This window comes from Helicoverpa armigera, chromosome 15 (assembly GCF_030705265.1).
Source record: "Helicoverpa armigera isolate CAAS_96S chromosome 15, ASM3070526v1, whole genome shotgun sequence".
NCBI lineage: Eukaryota > Metazoa > Arthropoda > Insecta > Lepidoptera > Noctuidae > Helicoverpa > Helicoverpa armigera.
Genome location: NC_087134.1, coordinates 1,763,729 through 1,774,328, shown reverse-complemented (window position 1 = coordinate 1,774,328; position 10,600 = coordinate 1,763,729). Strand labels below are relative to the sequence as shown.

At 34.0% G+C, this 10,600-nt stretch overlaps 1 non-coding gene across 1 annotated transcript; it reads left to right on the top strand.

The window, feature by feature from the left end:
* The first annotated feature begins 10,319 nt into the window (after nt 1-10,319).
* Nucleotides 10,320-10,391, top strand: Trnae-cuc (transfer RNA glutamic acid (anticodon CUC)). Its single transcript has one exon. It is a non-coding gene; the product is annotated as a tRNA-Glu (tRNA).
* Nucleotides 10,392-10,600: the final 209 nt, after the last annotated feature.

Genomic DNA, 10,600 nt, shown 5'->3' with positions numbered 1-10,600 from the left:
ATTCTGGGAGGTATATTCTTTGTAATTGTGTATCAATTGGTTGTTGTGTGTAATTTTATTTGTTAGTTTAAACTAAGATTCCCAAAGTGTTTATGTAGTATGAGGTATGTGTCTTAGTAGCTGAATTTAAGCTTAAATCCTGAAAAAAGTAATTTATAAAAGTAAAATACTTCTGATTCTATGTATACATATATGTATCTATGTATATATGTACTCTTACTATAAGCAGTTCGCTCAGGCTGTGTCCAGAGTATGTGAGTACTTAACTATACCTAAAAATCTCTTAGTGAAAATCGCATGAAAAGGATAGCATACACTGGATTTATCGCCAACATATTCTGATAGACGCTACAGTTTGCCCGACTGCAAAGAAGGATTATTTTTCACACGTGTACCTTTTACATACATGCGTAATATTTTTATACACATACTGAAGATTATACGCTTATTACAATGCAAAAACTTTTCATACTTAAGCCTAGATGTAATGAAGTCTATTATCTTAACCTTCAGAGATACAAACACGAACATAAATACACAAACACTCATTCTAGAGCAAACTTTACTAATTTTCATTTAAGTTAGTCACTAAAACCGTATGGAATTATATACTCTTTGATATAAAAATAGCACGATTATTGTTATTATATTTTTACTCTAAAGTTCTTTCTTTATGATTGTTCTTTCATGTTATTTTGCACCACTCAATGAAGGGCTTAAATGCCAATAATAAACTGACCTATTTAACATCAGCCCACTTTTGAACAAGTTCGACCTTAATCGTGTTACAATAAAATACTTACTTACGAGATATCTATACTTAATATTATAAAGAGGAAAACTTTTTTTGTAATGGATAAACTCAAAAACTACTGGACCGATTTAAATATTCTTTCACCATTAGAAAGCTATATTAAGCTGTGAGTAACTTAGGCTATGTTTTATCCCGGTGCGGGCAGTAGCTCCCACGGGACACGGGTGAAACCGCGAGAAAACGGCTAGTATTCTCATACAACTTAACATAGCTTAATACAAAAGTCTTCGTGCTACCTTAAAAAACAACTCCACTAAATTACCAAAAGCAACAAGCAAGGTATATCTTGAAAAACCGGTGGCACTAATTATACATTGTTGGCTCATTATTAACACTTAAAATTCCGAGCCACTTCGCCCGCCAAACTAAAATGTTACTACAGTATTTTTACTAAAAGAATTTTACCTACATTAATTAAATTCCCTATCCTATCCGTAGTGCGACCTCAATAATACAGGGTTAACTTAACCAGTATTATTTGAACCCTAGCACCCCTTCTTACGTGCAAATTGGCGACGTAAAACTCAAGTTTAATAGAAAGCCTGGGGTCAAGTTACGCTGGTGGAAACCAGGTTTCCTTTTAAAAATATAAAAATTGTTTTCATTTCAATTTTAACAAGAGGTTGTTCATAACAAACCTGTTTACACTTTGGATAGTGAATAGTTCTTGAAGGAACTGGATGAATGTTAATGAAATACCTATGGAGAAAAAACCTGCTACTACCTTTATGAATTGTAAGTGACCATGTTATCACAAATTGTTATTCAATGGATTTTATCCAACTACCAAGAAGGGTAAAGTTGGTAATAAATAAACATGTTTTGTGGTTATATACCTAATTAATAAAATACATACTTAAATACCTACTTTAACTTTGACTTAATTTTTTTTTTAACATTTTTCGTTGTGCTCCTTTTAATTGGCTCTCTGTCGACTATGACTTCCTTCTATTGTTTAGTTTTTGTTTAGCTGCAAGTCTTCCATAGTATATCAAATAAATAAAAAGGAAGGCAAAGTGTTTCCAAATGATCAATTTATCACATCCCTAAAAACAAATCAGACATTGGCCCAACAATCACTATGGCAGCATATACTTAGATTCCTCTGCCCACCTATTTTATTTTTAATAATTCAACATCACACTTGAAAAGAAACATTATGCAAGAATCTACTACTTAGCCATTCATGTTTTGTTCAGTCCACTAAAAAACAAAAGAGCATTAAAATGAGCAGTGCAAACGTAAAAATAAAATAAAACATAGGCTTAAGTAAAACATACTAGCTCTTTATTTAAATGAGTGCATTGCTTTCAGTACATTTTAAAGAAATTATTATAATTACTTACTTAGTTAATATTACTCTTTAAAGTAAATAATTATGTAATTTTGTACCTAACATTTATAGGGACTGCATATTACTGCATAACTATTACAGATTTACCCCCACACTCAGAGACATTTAATGATTACTTGAGTCACACCTTAGAATGGCTTTAGTAACCATTAAATGTGTCCATAAGCACGGATTCGTTTTTTATTATTCCTAGTTTGATTCTTAGTTACGCCTAACATGCCTATGTCATATGGGTATACACGTATAATGTCACATGGGTTTTTTATCCAGTCACGATTTGATTGCCAATTTTTATTTTACGTTATTATAAGCGGTTTAAACAACTAGACGAGTAATTCTTCTGATGGCTGCAATACAAAACAAATGTGAAACAAATATGTATATTGCGATGCTTGCATATACGAAACTTTATGAATATGTATATGTAGGTAATAGCTATGTATTGCAAAACTGTCGGGTCCGGTATTGAAAACTTGAATAGGTATTAAAGCGTACAAACAGCCTAAATGCTCTTTGAATTCGTATTCATCGAATATCATTATGCTCTATTACCAAGTACCCATATAATGTACGTCACATCAGGGACTTACTACGAACTATCAAGCCATCACTTCAAAATCGCTTTTGCAAATTGTGCACCAAATTTCGCATTTATGTTCCAAAATTTCCAATGTTTCACTCGTTATTCACGTCCAAGTTGACATATTGCCCTATTCAGCACTCCTGCAATTGCAGTGGAGACCATTTTAGGCGTAAAACCGACTCGATCCTAGAAGTAATCGCCTAACTTTGCTTACTCGATTGGAAATCGAGATGTGTTATCGATATTTGAATGGATTTTGTGTGGTTTTGAGTTACAAATCTAGTAATGTATAGCAATTAGTACACTCTGGGTTATTCAATGCACACATTAATATTCCACCGTAGCTTAAATAATGTTATTGCAATAAATGAGTCTTGAACTTAGGGTCAGACCCACTTCATTGTTATAATATTTATATTTTTTTCGCGAATAATGATCAAAATCCTCGATGCGTAGGTATTTAATAATGAATAACCTTTTTATATTCAACTATATTAAGGTAAAACTACTTCAAAAATCATTAGTTACACATAAAAGGTATATAATTTTACAAGACCATTAGAACTTAGGCTTCTTTCGAGGAATAGTAAGTCTGCAGTCACATTGGACCTAAATTTCAGTCTAACTCGAAAGCAATCAGGCAACTTCGCCTGTGCTTACCGTTCCATGAAATTTGAAGGCAACCGAACCAGTTAAATTGAAATATATTGACGGACAGTATGGACAATATTAATTTAAATATATTCAGGATCCGACGACGGCGAGTAATTACGTTTTACACAATCATTTTGTCGTATTTCCAAACGCGTATTTTATATTGTTTTATTTTCGAAGCAATTAGTGCGGATCAATGGAAACCATGCTTGTCGCAGTCGGTCCATGGATGGGTTAACCATCTTGTCATAACGAGTTCTTCCATGTTTCGGATGGTACGATATACTCTAGGTCCCGTCTGTTAAACATCTTTGGCAGTCGTTACGGGTAGTCAGAAGCCAGTAAGTCTCACAACCACTCTTAAAAAGGGGTATTTGGTTTGATAGGCAGTCGCTCCTTGTAAAGCACTGGTACTCAGCTGCATCCGGTTAGACTGGAAGCCGACCCCAACATAGTTGGGAAAAGGCTGTGTAGACGATGATTGACAGACAGTATGGAGAATATTAATTTAAATATATTCAGGATCGGCCGACAGCCCGTAATTACATTTTACACAATCATTTTGTCATATTTCCAAACGTGTATTTTTATGGTTTTATTTACGAAGCAATTAATTTTCATGCTTTTGTATGTTTGAATGTAATTGTATTGAAATTTAATTCCAGTTTCGTATTATAGAATTAAATAATTAATTATTACTTTTTACAGTTAAATGGCTTTATATCAATAATTGTTTTGTGTTTATGTTAATGACAGTTGTAGTTAATTTCATCGTTTTATGTGTTTGTTTGTTTAAATTAGTAGTAAATACTTTATATTAATTAATTCCGAATCCATAATCTGTTATTGCCCATGATACCGTAAAAAAATTATAACACATAAATGGAAAATAATATGTTTAAATTGTTATTTGTATTGTATTAATTCTACCAAGATAATAAGTTTACTTCAGAATAAAACTAAAAAATAATAACAATGTTTCTGATTATAACTAAAGTAAGAGAAAATAGTGAGCAAACTTCATAAACTTAGCTATTATTTCAGCAACGAAACTTCAAAGCCTTTTCGATACAGTCGGTAAATTTTTGGCATAGTTGTAATTAGTTTCAGACCAGAACTGAAAGTTTAATTTGATTTTCCCTAGTTTTGCGGTTACGGAGGTGTAAGTAAAATAGGGAAAAAAATAGTTTGTAATTACGAGGAGCCAATATTTAAGTAGTACCGGGTGTTGTGAATTCGCTTGTTATGTAACTTTTTGGGTAGTTACCTGTGTGCATATAGCATAGCTTTTTACCGCATAAAGTTGGGAAAATGTATAAGTACATATGGCATAGCTGTTTTCCGCATTAATTTGGGGAAAAGTATATTAATTTCAGTAATAACGTGGCACGTCTTTGACACAATTATATAGGGAACGATTTTATAGATATCGAAAGATTACCTTTAACATCGCGAAAGATTTAGAGTACCCACCCGCACTCAGTAGACTTAGGTAACAGACAGCCCGCAGTGGATCTGATGGTTGTCAATATTTTTTTTAAAGAAAATCTTGCTCTTAGTCTTTTTTCGACTGTCTGATACCGGATAAATACCTGATCGTTTTTACGTGTGTACTTTCATTCATCATCATACTGATTTACGAATCCAGACAAACTACCGAAGTACCGAACGACTAAAAGTTTGCAGTGTGCGAGTACTCTTAAACTAAAAATGGTACTTCAAAAAACAGGAAAATTGAAACCTACCTTACCTATTTATGACCATTTTGCCACCATATTACGTGAAGGTACGTAACAGTACCTGTTTACATTTACAAGCACTTAAAAAACGTATACAAGAGTATGATATACAAACATAATTAAAACTGCTTTATTTAACATTGCAAATTGAAAGCGATTCAGTTAAATATTTATGTGGAAGTCGTCTGTATCTTTTTGTATGTGTGTGTGTAAATACTTTCATGTATGTAAATATGTTTTTTTTTTTGCTGTTTATTCTATATCTTAACACATTTATTTTATAGTAAGTGCTCTTTTAGTAGCTGAAGATTTTGTTACTTTATTACTTGAAACCCAGAAACTTTTGGACCGATTTGAAAAAAAAACATTGCTAAGTTTCAAATATGACCCGTGGCAACAACTAACCGAAAAAAGACCTCTAGGCCTCTTTTTTCTTCGATAAATGGGCTATCTATTAGACACGACGACGAATTTTTCAGTACATGTTATAATCTATCTGGTAAACATTATAAGTATAGATTTTAAAATCAATTTGTCAGCAGAAATAAACACGGCTACCCATAAAATCAGTACTGCAACATTAAAAGTCATTTCCTTAATATAGACGGACAACTTCCCAGCATCCCGCTTCGTACCATTCGCGATGAATCTTTGTGACAAATATTATGATAATGGCTTTAGATGAATGAGTGTTTTTATTCCCGTGGGAACATCTAAATGCTGAGTTATGATTCTGTGTAGTTGCTGTATTAGTTTAAAAGTTATTATGATGAAAGGAGAGTAAGCCTTTCGGTTTGCCTTGATACGTCAATAGAAAGAGGCATACAACATGTACCGTATTTGACTTTGACCTTGACTTTGACCTTGACTTTGACTATGACCTTGACTCTGATTTCGAATTCGAAAAGTAATAATTGTAATAGATAGGATCGTTAGGTTAAACTTTCGGTTTAATCCGTTTAACTACATTAGCGTTTGAAAAAGGTAAAAAGTGACCAAACTGACTTTCCCTTGGTCACAAACACGTGACTGCGGATCACACAAATAGGATTTTCCGCGAAATACATCCAATACTGTAGCCCACTAACTATGCTTAAATTTGTCATGCACTAGAAAACATTGTTTATTTTAATCTGGAAAAGCTCCTAAACTGCTGAACCAATGTGCATTTTCTACAGGCTACGTCGAGGCTTAAAACCGTGGGAAAACGGCTATATTAAAATAATACATGTAACCATGTAACGATCGACCGCAGAAACGATAGCTTACATTTTTCAAAGAAAGTCAATAACCTTTCAAACCTTCTGTTACATAAATGTTCCCAACAAAAGAAAAGAAAAATATACCTGTGATAACAAAATATATCTGCAAGCTCACGATAACACGTAATTCACGTTATCCAACCAGTCAAATAATTTGTATACACCCACGCATCATTAGTTACAAACGTAGGCTTTATCCTTTAAGGTTCTCTTTCAAAACAGGCGTGAAACGCGCGGCGAACGGCCAGCGATTCACCACTGGGTTTACACAGCATAGGCTGATGTCTGATGCGTCCAATGCTGTCACATACATTATATTCCGTTAATAGCCGTTTTCTTGCGGTTTCTCCCGCGTCCCTCGCGGTACTATTCGTACCGACTTAAAATATAGCCTATGTTGTTTGAGAAAAGCGTAGCTTTTCAACAGTGAAAGAGTTTTTTAAATCGATTTAGTTTCGGAGCCAAAAATATTTCCTCTTTATTTTAGTATAGATTATGCTCTGACTATAATATTGATACCTTACCCGCGCCCGATTGAAACAAACCGGCCGCCATGTGCCGCTTGCGGCTGATGCGTTCTTCGAAAAGGTACCTTAACAGCCTTGTTAGTCTTCTAGTTACACAACACGTTGTCATTAGTCTTTTTATCGATAAATCCTTTAGGCTTACGTAGCGAGATTTAGTGTTATCTGCATCGATTCTGTTTATCGACATTTTGTCAGTGTCTTATATAGAACTGTTCATTGGAGTAGGTTTATTTATAACTGCCTTATTGGTCTTGGAAAATATTATAAGAATGAGACAGTTTAGAATACAAAGAAGACTCTTTAGAATAAGAGAGAAGAAGAGAATCAATTATAATAAGTTAAGCATGATTAATTTAACCTATCTCCACGAAATTACTAAAATTCGTATAATGGGGTCCAAGGCCTATTTCGGTCACGGCGGCTGTTCTCATATAAGAAGATCAGCCAGCAGCAGGGCATATTATCATGGTGCCCAAGCGCTTCATAAAAACCGTACCAGTTACTAGAATGCAATATTTTTACTGCATATTACGCCTCAGACTGGCAAAGACGACCCCAGCTAAAGAAATCTCCAGATAGTACATAGGTACTTCAAAAATAATCTCCAAACACCTGAAATTTCAGGTCCAACGTAAATCCATTGGCGTCAAGCGTCGTATAAAGTTTTAATCTCCGTGTTCTCGGTCAGCACAAAGCGTATTGTCATACAAAGAAATAGTTTCGTACCGTCTCACCTTATTACACGTGCGCCGAAGCTGTAGATTTTAGTGGCAGAAGTGACATGGATTAGCAGGAGAATTGGGGAAAAATATGAAGTAGCGAGAGTCAATGAATACTAAACATGAAACTTCTAATCTCAAGAACCGCTGGTCTGATTTGAAAAGAACTATTTCAAAGTGAGATGTCCATAGATTCAAACTGAGGAAGGATGTATGTTATTTCTTCCTTCGGAAGGCGGGCGAAGTGGAGAATTCAGAGAATAATATTGCTAGACTTGATAAACGTCTGATCGGCTATCGGTTAGTCTAAATAACAGGTTTGAGGAGGTCAGATAGGCAATCGCTCGAAGTAAAACACTGATACTCAGCTGCATCCGCTTAGACTGGGAGCCAACCCCAACGTTGTGCAAAGGCTCGATAAATGTCATAATCTTAATAAAACCAGTAACTAAAATAATAAACCAGTAAGTAAAATATTAATATTGCCTTATAAATACAAAGACCAACATATCATACGACGACAACGTGCAACACAGTGAACGAATTATAAGCTGGAAATACGAGGATAATATTGCAATTTTGTGCACGCCGCTGCTACATACAGCATGATTTATTTTGCTCACAAATTATAACACCGGGACTGTTGGCTGCAAGGCTAGGCAGACGATTGTTTAGGCACTGTTTTTACTGGTTTACGATTTGCCTTCAACTTCAACTAGATTTAGATCTTTTTTGCAAACTGGCATGACGGTCTCTGGTCAAGAGAATGGCTACTTTCATCATAAAATTATGTATCCTCGATGATAAATCAAAGCAGCATTATGAATTAAGCTCATAAGATACTACTAGATTAGATTAATTGATACAAGAAAGATGTTGGATCTCTAGAGTTGGATAGTCTGTAGTAACTAGGTTCAGGTGGTATACATATTGCTTGTCAAATAACTATAACGCTCTCAAATTGGCTCCTTACTTCTTCACAGTAGTCTAAATACACGAACAAAACAACACAGTAGTAGTTCAAAGAGGCAAAGATATTTGACGATGTCATTGTCTTTGTTATCGGTTGACTAAATAATGATTGAATGTAATATTCTGAATTGTGCATTGTGCAGTATTTATATTTATTCAACAGCTACTTACTAAGACCACATCTAGTACCCAATACGGCAAGGTAACAAGCCTTTACTTCAATCTGGCGTAAAAATCCGCAGTCTTTCTATTCCGCACAGGGTGTTCGCAGAACCCACATAAGCTTTTTAGAGTCGAGCACGTTCGAGCACGCCGCTTCGTCGTGTTTGTAATAAAAAATGTTGCTTTAGATGCTTTACAGACGATCGTGCGGGCCGCAGCGGTTTATAACTTGTTAGGATTACGTATTTTTTTATGATTTATTATACATTATGTTTGAATTGATATATTTCAAACTAGCTGGTGCCCGCGACTTCGTCTGCGCAGGTTTAGTATTTCGAACAATATGTTTACAAATTGTAGCCTATGTGTTATTCTGATGTATAAGCTATATTACTGTAAAGTTTCATTAAAATCCATTCAGTAGTTTTTGCGTGAAAGAGTAACAAACATCCATACATCCATACATACAAACTTTCGCGTTTATAATATTAGTAGGATAGTAGGATTACTTTGTAGTTGAAAATAGCCAATGGGTTCTTCGGAGTCTTTCAATTCTACACATAGGGTGTTCACAGAACCCACATAAGCTTTTTAGAGTCGAGCACGTTCGAGCACGCCGCTTCCTCGTGTTTGTAATAAAAAATGATTTTTTAATATAACTAGTTGCTTACAATCCTACAATAAAGAAAGATGCATCGTTGGATGGTATCGCTTTAATTTTTTTTTTCAAATCGGCTTAAAAGTTCCCGACATTAGCGGGTTCAAGCAAACGAACAATCTGTTCAGCTTTTTGATATAAGTATAGATACATATTTTTCTAAAAAATTTAAAACAACAGTGCAAATGCCTTACTATACCATTTAAAAAATATGGAAAAGCAAACATCTAAACAGATTTGCCTGCTGAAGCCGCGCGTCGCTAACGTTTATCTGAAGTACCCTTTACGTGTCTATAAACATAGAGTTGTAACAAATACTATATGTCTGTTACCTGCTTTATAAGCATACTGAATATGGAGGTCGGAAACTTTCAAACGCAATGTAGGTATTTTTAACATGAATAAAACTTAGTTTTCTTTGCATAAGGATGTGAAGAGAGTGCGTTGTAAATAATTAAATAAATTGTTTGGACATAAATTACTTTGATGTTTATTTATTTAACAGTTTATGTACACAGTTACACACAAAACAATAATAAAAATAGATAAAAAATATACAAAGGCACAGCTCATTTCAAAAGAAATCTCTTCCAGCAGACCCATTATGTGTTTTTGTTTTGTGTTTGTGTATGTCTGTCTATATTTTTTATTTTACATAATTAACACAAATTACTGTTGCTCTACTCTACATTTTGCGTGTCTCAGTCTACTTAAATACCTACTTAAAACAATACATAACACATAGAACAATTTCTTTCTTAATATTTTCTTATTTTTAATATTTATTTTAATAGTTGTTAAAATAACCATATTTTTTTTTGTTAATTTTACAAAGTTTTCTTGTGGAAAACCAATATTTTAGCTCCCAGTAGACATCCGATATGGTCTAGTGGCTAGGATACCTGGCTCTCACCCAGGAGGCTCGGGTTCGATTCCCGGTATCGGAAATTATTTTTTGTAAACATTTTTCCTATCTATTTATTTTAATTATAGATAACATCAGTTTTATGTTCATTCCACATTTACTTTAACTTCCCCAGTTTTATCACATTTTGCAGAAGTTTTTCAATGAACCGGTTCTTCCTCTATCTGTCTTCAAATATGCATTTTCATCTTCAAATGGTTATAATTCTTCCTGAATAAAAAAATCTTTCAA